Genomic DNA, 15,033 nt, shown 5'->3' with positions numbered 1-15,033 from the left:
TTAGAATATTGTGAAAAGGTGCAATATTCTAGGCTCAAAGTGTCCCACTCTATTTGGCTAATTAAGCCATAACACCTACAAAGAATTCCTGAGCCTTTAAATGGTTTCTCAGTCTGGTTCAGTAGGAATCACAATCATGGAAAAGACTACTGACCTAACCGTTGTGAAGAAAACCATCATTGACACTCTCCATAAGGAGGGAAAGCCTCAAAAGGTAATTGCAAAAGAAGTTGGATGTTCCCAAAGTGCTGTATCAAAGCACATTAATAGAAAGTTATGTGGAAGGGAAAAGTGTGGAAGAAAAAGGTGCACGAGCAGCAGGGATGACCGCAGCCTGGAGAGGATTGTCAGGAAAAGGCCATTCAAAAGTGTTGGGGACTTTCACAAGGAGTGGACTGAGGCTGGAGTCAGTGCATCAAGAGCCACCACACACAGACGGATCCTGGACATGGGCTTCAAATGTCGTATTCCTCTTGTCAAGCGGCTCCTGAACAACAAACAATGTCAGAAGCGTCTTACCTAGGCTAAAGAAAAACAGACCTGGTCTGTTGCTCAGTGGTCCAAAGAGCTCTTTTCTGATGAGAGCAACTTTTGCATCTCATTTGGAAACCAAGGACCCAGAGTATGGAGGAAGAATGGGAGGCACACACTACAAGATGCTTGAAGTCCAGTGTGAAGTTTCCACAGTCTGTGTTGATTTGGGGAGTCATGTCATCTGCTGGTGTTGGTCCACTGTGCTTCATTAAGTCCAGGGTCAGCTGTCTATCAGGAGATTTTGGAGCACTTCATGCTTCCTTCCGCAGACGAGCTTTATGGGGATGCTGACACCATTTTCAAGCAAGACTTGGCACTTGCCCACACTGCCAAAAGCACCAAAACCTGGTTTAATGACCGTGGGATTACTGTGCTTGATTGGCCATCCTGTCTGACCTGAACCCCATAAAGAATCTATGGGGCATTGCCAAGAGAAAGATGAGAGATACAAGCCCAAATAATGCAGAAGAGCTGAAGGCCGCTATTGAAGCATCCTGGTCTTCCATAACACCTCAGCAGTGCCACAGGGTGATATCTTCCATGCCACGCCGCATGGAGGCAGTAATTGCTGCAAAAGGGGCCAAAACCAAATACTGAATACATATGCATGCTTATACTTTTCAGAGGTCCGACATTGTTCTATGTACAATCCTTGTTTTATTGATTGCATGTAATATTCTAATTTTCTGAGATTGTGGATTTGGGGTTTTTATGAGCTCTAACCATAATCATCACAATTATGACAAATCATGATTTGAACTATCTTGCTTTGCATGTAATAAGTTCTATCTCATATATTAGTTTCACCTTTTAGGTTGCATTACTGAAATAAATGAACTTTCACCTGTAAGTACAAACATAAAAGGGAAAAGATTAATAGGTTATGTATAATTCTCATGAGTTAAATCATTTCAAAAACAAATGTTATCAAATAAGGAATGTATATGTTGTTATAAAGACAGATATGAATGGTTTTCTTCTAGAAGCTGCTTTGTGAAAAATATTAATCACCTTTATATTATCCTTATAACCAGCTAGAATTGAAGTATAAATAGCCATGGAATTAATTCTGACCTCCTGCTTTTTACTTTAAATATAGATTTCTTAGTGTTCATTCTAAGAAGAGACAAATTTTTTTATCTCCAACTCATTAATTTAGGGAAAAATCTTTCTAAATATTGCCCAGGCCATTGCTTTGAATCCCTGGGGAGCCACCCTCTTTCATACAGTAAATAGTCAGTTCCTTATATAGGCATCTTTATATAAGTATACAGATGGATCAGATTAAAAATTATTTCATTTAAAATTCTGGTTTTTACAGGACTACAAGAAGACCAAAAGTTGGACCTAGCTCTACAGCCTGTCTCTTAAACATGAAGCAGATTTTTATAAAGTCAAAAAAAGAATGATAGAATTCTATAGCAGGAGGTTCATATCCTTACCAATTGCTGAATTATTGTCTTCATAGACCACTTGGAAATAGAAATTGGATCCAAGATATTGGTGCCTGCATGCTGGCAGCTCCACAATCTATGACACAGTACACTAATTTTATAGGCCCTATACTAGTTGCTATCAATATTTTCAGATGTAATTTAAATTGCTGATTTGGATATACAAAGCTATTTATAGCTTGGTAAGTACCGGTAAGTACCTGCCAAGCTCTGGAGAAATAAGAGATTCAGGCAGTTCAAATGAGTATAAAGATTTATTGCAAGCTTAAGCTCTCTACAAGAATCTGACCAACTAACGGTCAAGGGAAATTAGCGGGAGATAAGAAAGGCGAACTCCAGGCAACTCAGAGGCCTGGAGCTGCCATTCAGAGGAGAAGACTGGGCCAACTGCCAAGACTCACCGTCCTACCTACACAAGGTGAAGAAATTCCTGTTAACAATCCATGATTAATTTCCGGGTGGTTTCGCTCTGGGTCAGAAAGTGATGGGTGTGTGCGGCTTCTCTTAATTACCAATGTACCTCTAAAAGGTGGTGGGATGCACAGGGTGGCAACTCTGAGAATTTATTCATTGCCTTAGTGCTTTGTTGGTCAGTTTGTGCCGAAGGAAGAGTACAAACTGCATTTACAAACAGTTTCTGCGTTTGGCTGGTTTCATTAACCCTTTGGAACCTGACAGTTTGTCAGAGCTAACACCATGGCTGAAAGTACTTGGGTTGGAGGCTGTGGGCTTGGAGGAGTCTGCCGTGACAACTGATACAACTGTGCTGGAGGCTGTGTCAGGGCCAGCAGGAGAGGCACCATTGGATGTAAGGTTTAGGGACCACTTGATGGCAGCCTATAGCAGAACCTCTAGAGGCCGATGTGGGCCAAGCCCAGATTGATGTCTGGGCTTGCCAGTGGCTCAGGACCACAGAGGCTTACCACCCCATGCTCCCCAGCTTACCTCTTTTGGAACCCATTTTGTCCAATGGCGTGAAAGGTGCAGCTCAGATGACGATTGGAATTACACCACTGTGGTGGACAGCCAACTCTACAGATGTTGCAGGAAAGGTTTGGGGCAGTGGGCTTCCAAGATAATGGATGTGGCAGTGGTTGGAGAGGGTCCCTGGAACATGGATCCCAACAGGCAGGGGGAGTCATTGGACAGTCCAGCATAACCAATCCAGAACAGTGTATATGTCACAGTGGGACATAGTGATGGCCGTGATGGCAGTGATGGACGGAGAGGCTGCTGACTGGGTGGCTGATCTGTATTGGGATCATGCTGTGGAACTCACAGATTTAGCTCTCTTGCGGGCTCTCAGTGATTTGTGACTTATGATGCATTTGACGCCTTCCTCCAACTCAGCCTGGTCATCTCCTACAGTACCTTCAGGACCATCATCTCTAACCAATTTTACCTATCCAAAGTATTTCTCTTAGCCAGTCTACAATCATTCACCATTTTAGGTAAGAGGGGACTGAAGTCCGGAGATGTTTCTCTATGTTTGCTCTTGCTCTGTCAAATGGCCTCCTTATATATATATGTTGTTGACTCCATTAGTAATAGTTGCCATCTTCCAGAGATTAGTTAAAATTATTCCTGAATTTTGGAATGTTAATGTGAAGTGTTAGCTAATCTTAATTACCTGATTAATTTCTTAATTTTTTGTACCCAAACAATATAATATATCTTATAATAATACAGTAAAACAATGACTCTTTGAGAGCTGTATACAATGTAATTTCATTTTAATGTATGCCGCTCAATGTACATTCAAAGTGTCAATAAAGTTATTCTATATCTAAGTCTAATATTTAAAAACAAAATAAAAACTTATGCAGAAATAAAAAGAACAGGAGGTCATAAAGGAATTCAAGATATGGTGTCAGAAAGTTACAGTGGTCAAGTTTTAGTTTAGTGGATCACATTGGTTGAAGCTACCTAGACACTTAAAATGGCACATTTACTTAAATACCTTGGTTGTACACTAGACTGAAGCCAATGCAAACAGCTGATTACTGTCTGACAAAATAAGTGTTTGGAGTCTTCTTACACAGGTAGTCCTTGACTTACAATCATTCATTTAGTGTCCATTCGAAGTTATTGCAGGACTGAAAAATAACCGCTTTAGCATCTCTGGGGTCACATAGAAATTTAGATGCTGGACTACTCGCCTGTATTTATGATGGTTACAGTTTCCTTGAGTCTTCTGATCACCTTTTGCGAACTTCTAACAAGCAGAGTCAAATGGGGAAGCCAGATTCGTTTAACAGCCGTGTTACTAACTTAACAACTGCAGTTACTCATTTAACAACTGTGTCAAGAAAGGTCATAAAATAGGGGAAAACTCACTTGACAACTGTCTTATTTAGCAATGGAAATTTTGGCCACATTTGTGGTTGTAAGTCAAGGACCTGTATTGTCTTCAATTTAAATCCAGTCCCACTTTCTCCTGTATTTTCCATCGATTAAACAACAACAGATTTGTGTTTCTCACTCTTCATATGAGGCGGAACTTGGTTACTTAAATATTCCATATTACTGCCGTTGGAAATTCTGATTCCCAATGTGCATATCACAAAAACTCAAAATAAACTGACATTAGTGAAAGACATTAAGAAAAACAAAAATGTCTTCTTTGGATGTGTTGAAAATACAAGAAAAGAAAAGAATCAGTATACCAGCTGCTTAATGAAGACACTGATGGATGAGAAGAACAAGAAAAAAACTTCTTCAGCTATCTTCAAAGTAGAAGTATGATAAATGAAACAGTCCACCAGCTGGCAAACTTAATATAGATGGCAAAATTCTAGTAAGAAAAGGATAGAACCAAAAAGGTATAGTTCTATAGGCACTCTGAAGAGCTAAGCTATTGAAAAAGTTTTAATATTTGAAAATATTTCAGTATTTCTCAATCTTGGCAGCTGTCACATCTGTGGCTATCAACTCCAGAATATTCATTCCTGGCTAGGAAATTCTGAAAATTGAAATCTATATACTGGTTGGGGGGGGGGGGGGGACTCAGGAAAATCTGGCTAAACCTTTTTGGTTTGGGATTTATTCTTTTTTAGAGATCCTGGAAATTGACAAAGTGTCCACTGACAGGATGATTGCCTAATATATTAGAAGACTTTCATGCTGTTATTTGTCGCAGTTCTCTTTGCCAAATGAATTTACTGCTTTTCTATCTTTTGCCAGAATTTGGGACAAGACTACCATTTTTTAAAGGAAGTTGTCTTGATTTGAATGACATTTCTGGCCCTATTTGTTAAGAATTCTGCTGTCTGCCTGCTCTTCATATCTTTCTGATTTGCAGTAGACAATGTAAAATGCTATTTTACAATAGTTTTCAATAATCTCCTGAGTACTTGATCTTCTTAATTTACCATTCCAATTTTCTTTTCATCCGTCCTCTAATCATCTGAAGTTTGCTCATCTGAAGTCAAATGTACCGTATATACTCGAGTATAGGCCGACCCGAATATAAGCCGAGGCACCTAATTTTACCACAAAAAAACTGGAAAAGTTATTGACTCGAGTATAAGCCTAGGGTGGGAAATGCAGCAGCTACCGGTAAATTTCAAAAATAAAAATAGATACCAATAATGTTTTTGAATATTTATTTCAAAGAAAAACAGTAAACTAGCGGTGTATTCAATGAAATACTTCACTCACCTCATGATGCTGATGTCCCGCTGTGATGATGATGTCCCGTGCAGCCGCGGGAGCGATGTCCCGCCTCCTATGACACACAGCACAGTGATTCCTATCATTGGATCACTGTACCAGAGGAGGTGGGACATCACTATGTGGCTGCTTGCCATAACAAGGAGGAGGTGGGATATTGTTGCAGAGCGGCAGGAGGGGGAGGAAGGGGAATCGTAAGACAGCCCTGCATTACATTAGAACGTGAGGAGGGGGGATGGTGCGGTGCACGCTGCGCGGCAAACTGACACAGAGGGAGGGGAAACTCACAGGGGCACCGGGCCATTCACGAGTGTCACCCAGCGGCATGGCCCCACCCCTTTTTCTCCTCCATTTCGGGCAAATTTTTCACTGACTCGAGTATAAGCCGAGGCGGCTTTTTTCAGCCCAAAAAGTGGGCTGAAAAACTAGGCGTATACTTGAGTATATACAGTATCTATTTTGCTTTCTCAGCAAGTGTCTATTTAAATGCCCATTGATCATTGAGGGGTCCTTGGTGCTCTCTGAGCTTGGTTGTTTTCTTGCAGATGTTTCATTATCCAAACTAGGTAACATCATCAATGTCATGTTGTATTCCCCAAGGATCCTTCATTTCAACCCTGAACTATAAACATTCTCCTTTATCAATAGTGATCACTGTTTTTAATGAGTTCAATAGCTTTTAATGCTTTAGCAAAATTAAAAAATAAGGGTACATTTTAGAATTGTGTTCAGAATTACTGTATATTCTTCTCAGTTCCTTGAGTAGCTGTTACACAGCACAACCATGCTTTAAAAAATTGTGGGTTTTTTTTTGTCAAGTACAGAGTGTGCATTTTCCCAGTTAACTGCATATTGCTATTTCTATTTCTTTTTCAGATGCTTCTGGAAAACAGTAATTTGCCATCTGTAGTTTGGGGATTGAGTATAATAGGATTGTCCCTAGTTCTAACTTGCTTGTGGGATTGCTATAGATGCCCACAGTGATTTGCTCAGTGTGTTAGTTCTGTGATTAAATTGACATGTCATCCTAATCAAACTGGAGAGTGGTCTTGTCAATTGGGATGTGACAAGATTCAGCCTTGGGCTTTGTACTCATCAATATTTTTGCTAATGGCTTGGGTGAGGAAGTCGAGGAAATACTTTTTAGATCTGTAGTTGGTGCAAAATTGGATGAGTGTACTAATAGTGATAAATAAAATTCAGAAACAGCCTGGTAAGTTAGAAGAAATGGGCTGAAAATAACTGAATGAAGTTAAATTAAATAAATAGATTTAACAGAGACAAAGTTATCCAGTTAGAAAGCACAAATCAAGGGCATTAATTGAGGGATTCCTGGTATGGAAACAGTACTTGGAAAAAAACATCGGTATTATAACTGAATACAAACCGAATGTGTGCACCACATAATGTGGCTGCATTAAAAAAAAGGCAAATGCAGTTTCAACTTCATCAACAGAAATATGGTTTCCAAATCATGAGAAATAATCACTCTGAATGTTTTGTATTGATCAGATCACAAGTCAAATATTTTGTCAGTTCTGGGTACTGCACTTTAAGATGTAAACTGAAACAGGTAGAGAAATTTAAATACATGTTACAAGTAGACTGAGGTGTTAAGTTTATCACTGAGAAGAGCCTGAGATATGACAGAACAGTTGAAATACCCAAAGGATGGTTGATAGAAGAATGCTAGGACTTTTATCCTCTCAGAGAAGAGAACATAGTAGATAAGCAAACACTTTTCCAAGTTCCTCAACCACTGATAGTGAGATGTACTTCCTTATCTTAAAGATGGTATAGGAACCAATGAAACTCATAGCCTTTAAGAGCCATTTTGTGTAACACACATATGAACTCCATGATTCTTAGAATGTTTCAGAGCTAAGATACCAGGAGGAATCCTCACCCCTCTTATCCCCTACTGTGTCCGTCTTTAGACAGATTATCTTGCTATTTTCTTTCTAACATCACCATAACATCTTCTTGAAGAACATTATTTTATTTGCTGGGAAATATTTGTATTTGTTATTTTCTTTAGCAGTTGGTATTGTTGGATTAATTGTTGGATCAACAAAGACATTTTATTTGAACCCCTTTCTGAAAGCATTTTGTTCTGCTGGGATGAGGGTTAAAAATTGTTTTTTGCAGGGACGGGATTGAACAGAGTTTAGAGTTCATCTTCAGAACATTACCAAATACGCCTAGAATAATTAGTTCTGTTTCAGGACTTGTTGTGTAACAGGCCCTCTGTCGGTCCTTCACTACGATCTCTCTTAGGGACTCTGTTTGCAGGACTCAATATTATTGAATTGAATTATTAAAAGTCTTGCAGATAGAAATTGAAAGACACAAATTCAAAAACTGTTTGATATTTTTAGGCAGCATTTTCAATTCTTCACTTGCAAGTCCCCCTTCAATTACTGTCTTTACCATTGCTTCTTATATTTAAGTAAACATTAGATTGTTGATTCTCGTCATTTATGCAATAGATTCTCCCCCTTTGCCCTCCAACCTTGTCTAGAATCCATATTCCTCAGCACTGTGGCAAGTGGCTGTTTTTTCCTCACCAAGTGGGCCATTGATCCTCTTCTTGTTGAGGATCATGCATGTGGGATTCTATTCTTTGTTCTTTCTAATACTAAAAAATGAGATGTAGTTAGAATTTTGTCTGAATTTTTGAGTGTTTATCAGGGGTGTCAAACTTGATTTCACTGAGGGCCACATCAGGATTGTATTTGACCTCAGTGACGGCATGGCCAGGGTGAGAGTGGGCAGCTTGACATTACTTGTGCCGGGGGTGCTTGTGGCGGCCCGAGTGCTCTGTCACCGAAAAAAGGTTCCCAAGTTCCATTTTTGGCTGTGTTAGCCTCCTGCAACCCTCTGCTGGTGAAACCGGAGCTTGCGAGGGCTGCCTGTGGTCTTCCTGAGCTCCCTTTTCAGTGGCAGAGGCACTGCTGGTTGGTCCTTTGCTGTTTCCAGGGTGGCCCTGTAGGCCCCAGACCTAAACACACACACATCCTCGGGCCAGATCTGGCCCCGGGGCCTTGAGTTTGTCACCCCTATACTGCATTGTTCCACATGAATTCCACATGGTTATTTATCCTACACCTTCTTACAAAAGGTACTAATTTATAATGTTTGATCTCCTTGTCACATATATCCATGTCAGTATTTAATAGAGTCATACTGATTTTTTTAATTTTTTTAAAATAAAAATGCTGATTTTCAGCTTCCCACTATCAAGGATCTTCACTAAACACGTGACCATTGTAATATCCTTGTATTTCAGAGTGTGATGATTTTCTTTGTTCAGATAGATGGGTTTTGATGATTCCCACGAGATATGTTGAATACTTCCACATTGGACATATGCTCCATTTTTTATTGTCCTATGGTCTATATGCAACTCCTATACGTCCCCTTTCCAATTTTTCCTTTATTGAAGTAACTTTGTTGCTTCTTCCAAGAGAAATATAAGATATGCTCACTTGATTACTACGCTCCGTAAGCAAGATATAATATGAATATTTTATCTGCAGCCAATTGGTCATGTCCTACTTATGAGTTCTATCAAACTGTTTTATTAAGATATTCTGTTCCTCATAGTCTTATTGGAATCATATTTTTTCCACTTATTTCTTCTAAAAAAATTAAGTAGTGGAGATCTGTAAAATTTCAGTAAGATTCTGGTGGCCTCAATAAATTTCTTAATTCTGTTTAATTCTGAAATCTGGTATTCCCCCAATTTCAGACTTTGCTTTCAGCAAAGCTACAAAATTGTTGAGGGGGTTTCAAGGAGTTGATATTCCCAGATATTCATGGCTGAGACTTGTGAATCTTGTTCACTTTTTCCTGAGGCTTGAAGGCATTTGTGCTCTGTTATGTTTAAATAAAAGCAACAAAGCTTCTCTTTTAGTGTGTGTGTGTGGATATTCTTCTTTAATATAAATCAGCAGTTGTGCTTGATAGCCTTCAAATGTAAGCCCTTGAATGAAATGACTAATGTACTTCTGTGTGGCCTGTGAAATAACATATGCTATATTTTAAGGGAATAACAACACCTGTTTTTAAATAGGCATGTTCAATAATAAACGAAATGGCAGAGCCTGTTTGTAATAAAACAGAGAGCATCATTTCCAGGGAAAAAGATGTTAGGTAACTTCCTTCTTGCTTTTACCATTCTGGAATTTCAAGATTCTTGAATAATTACAGGATAGTACAATAAAGAAATACATGGAGGGAAGACAACATTGTGAGGACAAAAAGAGGGTGAAAAAATAATAATAATCCAAGAATGAAAGTATATTTCAAATTACAATTGTTAAGACAGTGGACAATTAAAAACAGGGAACATTATATACCACATAGTATAATGCAAGGATAAAATAATTAAACAAAGAAACACTTCAATATTTGCTAAATTATTTTGTAATACATTGATATTTCAATGATATGCAACAATTTTGTAATGCAATAAGCACAGATCAAAATATTTAGAAATTATTTAATGCCAAAAAAGTTAAATGTGACTTTAATGCACACTAATGAATCCTTTGAATAGTTTGTTATATTAAATTTTTGGCAGTCAAAAAACTGGTAAATCTCCAAGCTCTTCATTAGAATATCTATGATTCATATATATGGATTATTTTTCTTCAAGATCATGGTTGCAATCTTATAGCCTCAGGATAGATCCATAAATTTGGAAGACTTCCAAATCTGAGGCCCAGAAAAAGAAATAAAAGGATAATCACACTTGGCACCTGATTTTAGCTAGAGTAGCCCTTAGGAAAAATACTTGAATGTCATACTATAAACCTTATTCTTAAATTATATTCACCCTTTGGATTGCCAACTACTGGATTTTCTTTGCTAAATATCTGCATTTTCTTGGGAAAATATATCCATCATCTTTTATCATCATGTGATCAAAGGAAAATTATTAAAATAGTTCTTGCTGAGGATATCAGAAGTCATTTTATAGGGGAGATGAGAAACATAAAAATTTATAAATAAATTATCGAACAGCAGATTTATTCTACAACACATTCGGTGCCTATAATTGGTGGTGGCTTCGTTGTCATTTGGTGTTGTGTATCAGCTGGTTTAATTCCTGAATTTTAGATCAACTTTGAGGAATTCCAGAGATTTAAGTTGATGCTTTGGATTAGATACTGAAGCTCTGCTCCAATATTACACATATAGGCTCACCTCAATCCCAGCAATTTTTGTCTGGTACAGTAGTATAATAAAATTTATCTTCCTCATGGGGAGCAGATGGATCTCTTGTGGTGGAACAGTGTGATCCTTCAAGACATCTAGTATGGTAACTGGCTACTCTTCCATATTTGTGAATCATATATATCAAAATGATCTTATTATTTACTACAATTGTAACTACAGAGCACCCACTAATTGTGTTACACGCAGTCTTTAGAACTAGAAAAATGGTGGGAACTGTGTGCTATGAAGGAAGACATGGCTCTCCCCCCAAAACATAGATATTTCAAAGATGCAGAACCCACTTGTGTGAATTCAGAAATGACCAAAGAGTCTCAGAGTTAATAGTTCTTGTTTAGTAGCTTCTCCATTTAGTGACTGCTCACTGTTATGATAGAGATAAAAAAGTAGCTTCACGACTAATCCTCACATTGACAACTTTCTCAGGTCTGTAAAGCAAAGGAAAGCTAAAGTAAGATCATAAGCATAGTTGAAGTTTCATATAGCGTAGTGACTGAATTGTTGTCTCAACAATTTAACCAACTGCTGAACAAATTCTACTTACAACCAATTCTTACTTTCCATCTTTTCCATCTTGGAGTACTGATGTATAATAATGTATTTCAGTGCAATCTGAATCTGTCTCACATACATACATTTTTGGTATTTATAAATATATTTGTGTATTTAATGAAGTAGATTTAGTCCATAGACCTATACAATACAAGTAATCCTCAATCTACAACAGTTCATTTAATGACCATTCAGAGTTACAAAGGCACTGAAAAAAGTGACGTATGACTATTTTTCACACTTATGACCATTGAAGCACTCCCACTGTCTCATGATCGAAATTCAGATGCTTGGCAAGGGACTTGTACTTGTGACGGCTGCAGTATCCTGGGATCATGTGATCTCCCGTTGTGAACTTCTGACAAGCAAAGTCAATGGGGAAGCCAGATTCACTTAACAATCGTTGTTAACTGAAAGCTGCAATGATCACTTATCAACTGTGCAAGAAGGTCGTAAAATGGGGCAAAATTTACTCAACAAATATCTCACTTAGCAATAGAAATTTTGAGCTCCATTATGGTTGCAAATCGAGGACTACCTGTACATTAATCTTGCCAATTTTTAGAGTAACACACTGTTCTGGAAGCCATTTAGGTTGTTTCATTAAGTTTTGTTACCGAAGCTTGGACTGAGACTCTTAGATTTGCAGTCTTTCCTTCTGGAGACTCACAAAAAACCAAGCTTAATTTTTTGGGGATATGGGCGTGGCTTGGAGAAGCATTAAAACTTTTGGATGAAGTAATTTTGGCAGCTTTTAAAGGGCATGGCTGAATTCACAGGTGATGCTTCATATATTGGCTCTGAAAATTTCGACACTTTTTAGTCTATATGGCATTTTAAGGTAGATCGCAATAACCCACACAAATACTCCTGAATTGGGACAGAATGTTATCTCCTTCAGCACTATAGCCTTGCAACAGCTAGCACTTGGAATGGAGCTAGGTCTCTTAGTTTTGTTTTAAAAAAAAAGACAGCAATTGGTATGCATACAGAACAGTGCAGAGCAGCTTCCTAGCAGAAGCTTCCAGAGTTAACTAAGAGATTATGCATACATGTGATTGGCTGTCTTTCCTGGTTGCTAAGGAACGCTCTGCACTTTACTGTTTAACACTTAACTTGCAGGTTTTGTGTCATCTCCTAGCATTGCTGTTTTCCCAACATGATGTTCATACTTGGAGGCAGAAGGTATGTCTTCTGAGTGGTTCTTGGTGCTGCTCTTCTGCTTTGCAGCCACATAGCATTATATATTCTTCACATGTGTTTACCATATTCTATGGTATTCTGAATGATTCATATAAAAACATACAAAATATTGTTTTGTGAGTCTGGCTAAAATTTAAATGAATTCATTTTAATTCATGGGAATGCTTTGTTCCTGTGCTTATATTTCAGTAATGGCACACATATAAAATGATGCCTTGGTGCACGTACCAAATTTATTTTCAGAGAACTGAGGCTTACAAATTACGGGAAAGATACTGACAAAAATGCCAAGGTTCTTGAGTAAATGTAACAGGCATATATAATATTTTAACCACTATCAACTGTGTGGTTGATGTGAACATTGCTAAACAAAAAACCTGCTCCATTTGAAGCCTATAAGGATACATCTTCATTTGACTTCTTTATTCGTTAGAATGAATGAAATGAATAGTAAGGATGTTGGATAAACAAATCACTTTACATTGGTTGAAAGCCCTATGTTTCATTGTTCAAAACGTAAAATCCGTGTTCCAGTTTTTAATGTGCAAAAGCAAATATTTATTTCCTGAGTGAGAAATAAAAGGGTTTTTACATGCAGCAACAGAACTGTACAGTTACATTTGTTTATTTTCTATTCTCCAATATCCTTTCATCTTATATCTGAGGTTCAGGTGAAGGAACAACAGTATAAAACCGAGAAACAAAAAGTACATATTTTTCATGAAATTTACTGAAAGGACAGCATGAACACATGCAGCTTGAAGCTGGGTTGTGGGGTGATAACGTAACAGACATCCCCCTCCAATAGTCTGTCAGTAAATGCATCAGTTCCAAAACATTTTGTCAATATGTATTTGGAGCAGCCACTATTATCTAACCACAAACCACAAGTAGAGTTTGTATTTGCTGACTGAGAAAGTCTTCTAGATTGCTCCTCTGCTTCCAGCTGTCAGTGAAGCGAAACATCAAAGCTAGAGACATCCTGCTGTTGGGGACGCAAAACCAGGGACAAAATGGGGTTCTTTGTCATATTGTCATGTTCACTGGGCACTGGCTGTTACCAACTAAAAGCATGTATTCCAATAATACATGAATTGGGGATGTGTGACTATTTTAGTTAGTGCTACATGGATATGTTGTAGATATAGTTTTTATTTATGATCTAACAATGAAACTCATGTTTAAGTTTTAGGGTGTTGGACTAATTGGGGAACTTGCTTTCTTTTCTTCTTCCAGAATTTACTTGATGCTGTTCTCACCCAGAGGAGGACAGTTTACTGACAACTGCCCATTGAAGATCAGTGCATGTGTTTGTTGAAATTCTAAGATTGCTTTGTACAGTTTATATGCTTTACTGAAGAATCTCATTTTTTGTTTCTCTATGAATTATCACCTCTGGAATAGTAGGAGGTAAGTTGCTTTCTTCCAGTTATTTCTTTTCTTGCTTTTTCTCCTCTCCACATCTAAGAATAGATTAATGCTATAATGGATGGCTCTTGCATGGACTCCGTCCATGTCATTTTGCTTAAAGCAGGAATTCCTCTTCTTTTGCTTAGTTTATTTTCAGAATTGCATCATCCTGAAGTTGTTATTACCAAATCGGTCTTTTCAGTTCATTGCACTGAATTCCGCTAGATATGGTGGATATAGAAAAGATATCTTTGGCTTGCAGAAGCTGTGATGACTTGCTTGATTATAGCAAATTAGAGTTTATGCTGAGTAAACTGGACGTGACTGAACAGGAAAAGAAGCTGATGAAATTAAGGTTAAAAATGAGAAGAAAACTGAATCTTTATACATAATTTATTCTACTGGACTGATTTAACATTATTTAAATTCTATAATTCGCAGCTTCCACAATACATGTGTAATCTAGGAACAGATTTAGGCAGGTAGTTGAAAACCTGTTTTTGTTTTGGCATCTTTCTCTTGGCCACTCTTGAAACTTGAACTAGATCTTTGGAGGTGGTGGGACATAACCATCCTTTAGTAATTTCAGAAGAGCTAAGCAGAGTGCAAATTAATTTGGAAATTTTAAAAAAAAGATCTTGGAAGAAGGCAATGGCAATCCACTGCCATATTTTTGCCAAGAAATAACACGGACCTGTCTACGTAATCAGAGATGTCAAACTTGCATTGATGAAGATTTTACCTTTTTTCAAGTATTGTAATCAATTAAGTTGATCTGCATGACCTGGTTGTCTCATCATGATTGCAGGCCCCTAATATTTCTTGAGGTTAGAGATACACTAAATAATCCTTTACCAGCCACCAAGAAAGCAAACTCTGGTCTTTTTCTGTTCCACATCCAAAGTAATCCACTTTGTGCCAGCAAAAGCGATACTGTCTGATTTACCTGCTGTACTGAATATTATTG

General features: G+C 37.8%; 1 protein-coding gene across 3 annotated transcripts in view; it reads left to right on the top strand.

Annotated features, from left to right (window-relative positions):
- Positions 1 to 15,033, top strand: part of NCOA1 (nuclear receptor coactivator 1) — a 285,039-nt gene that overhangs the window by 69,745 nt on the left and 200,261 nt on the right. For 2 of the 3 annotated variants that reach the window (XM_032216692.1, XM_032216695.1), the window contains exon 3: positions 13,893 to 14,066. The exons of the other annotated variant lie outside the window; for it this stretch is intronic. The gene's annotated coding sequence lies outside the window, so the exon portion shown is untranslated. The remainder of the gene's footprint in view (positions 1 to 13,892; positions 14,067 to 15,033) is intronic. 3 annotated transcript variants of the gene reach the window in all.

The sequence above is a fragment of the Thamnophis elegans genome, chromosome 4 (assembly GCF_009769535.1).
Source record: "Thamnophis elegans isolate rThaEle1 chromosome 4, rThaEle1.pri, whole genome shotgun sequence".
Lineage (NCBI taxonomy): Eukaryota > Metazoa > Chordata > Lepidosauria > Squamata > Colubridae > Thamnophis > Thamnophis elegans.
The sequence above is the reverse complement of the archived record's forward strand: the minus strand, read 5'-3'. Positions and strand labels throughout refer to the sequence as shown.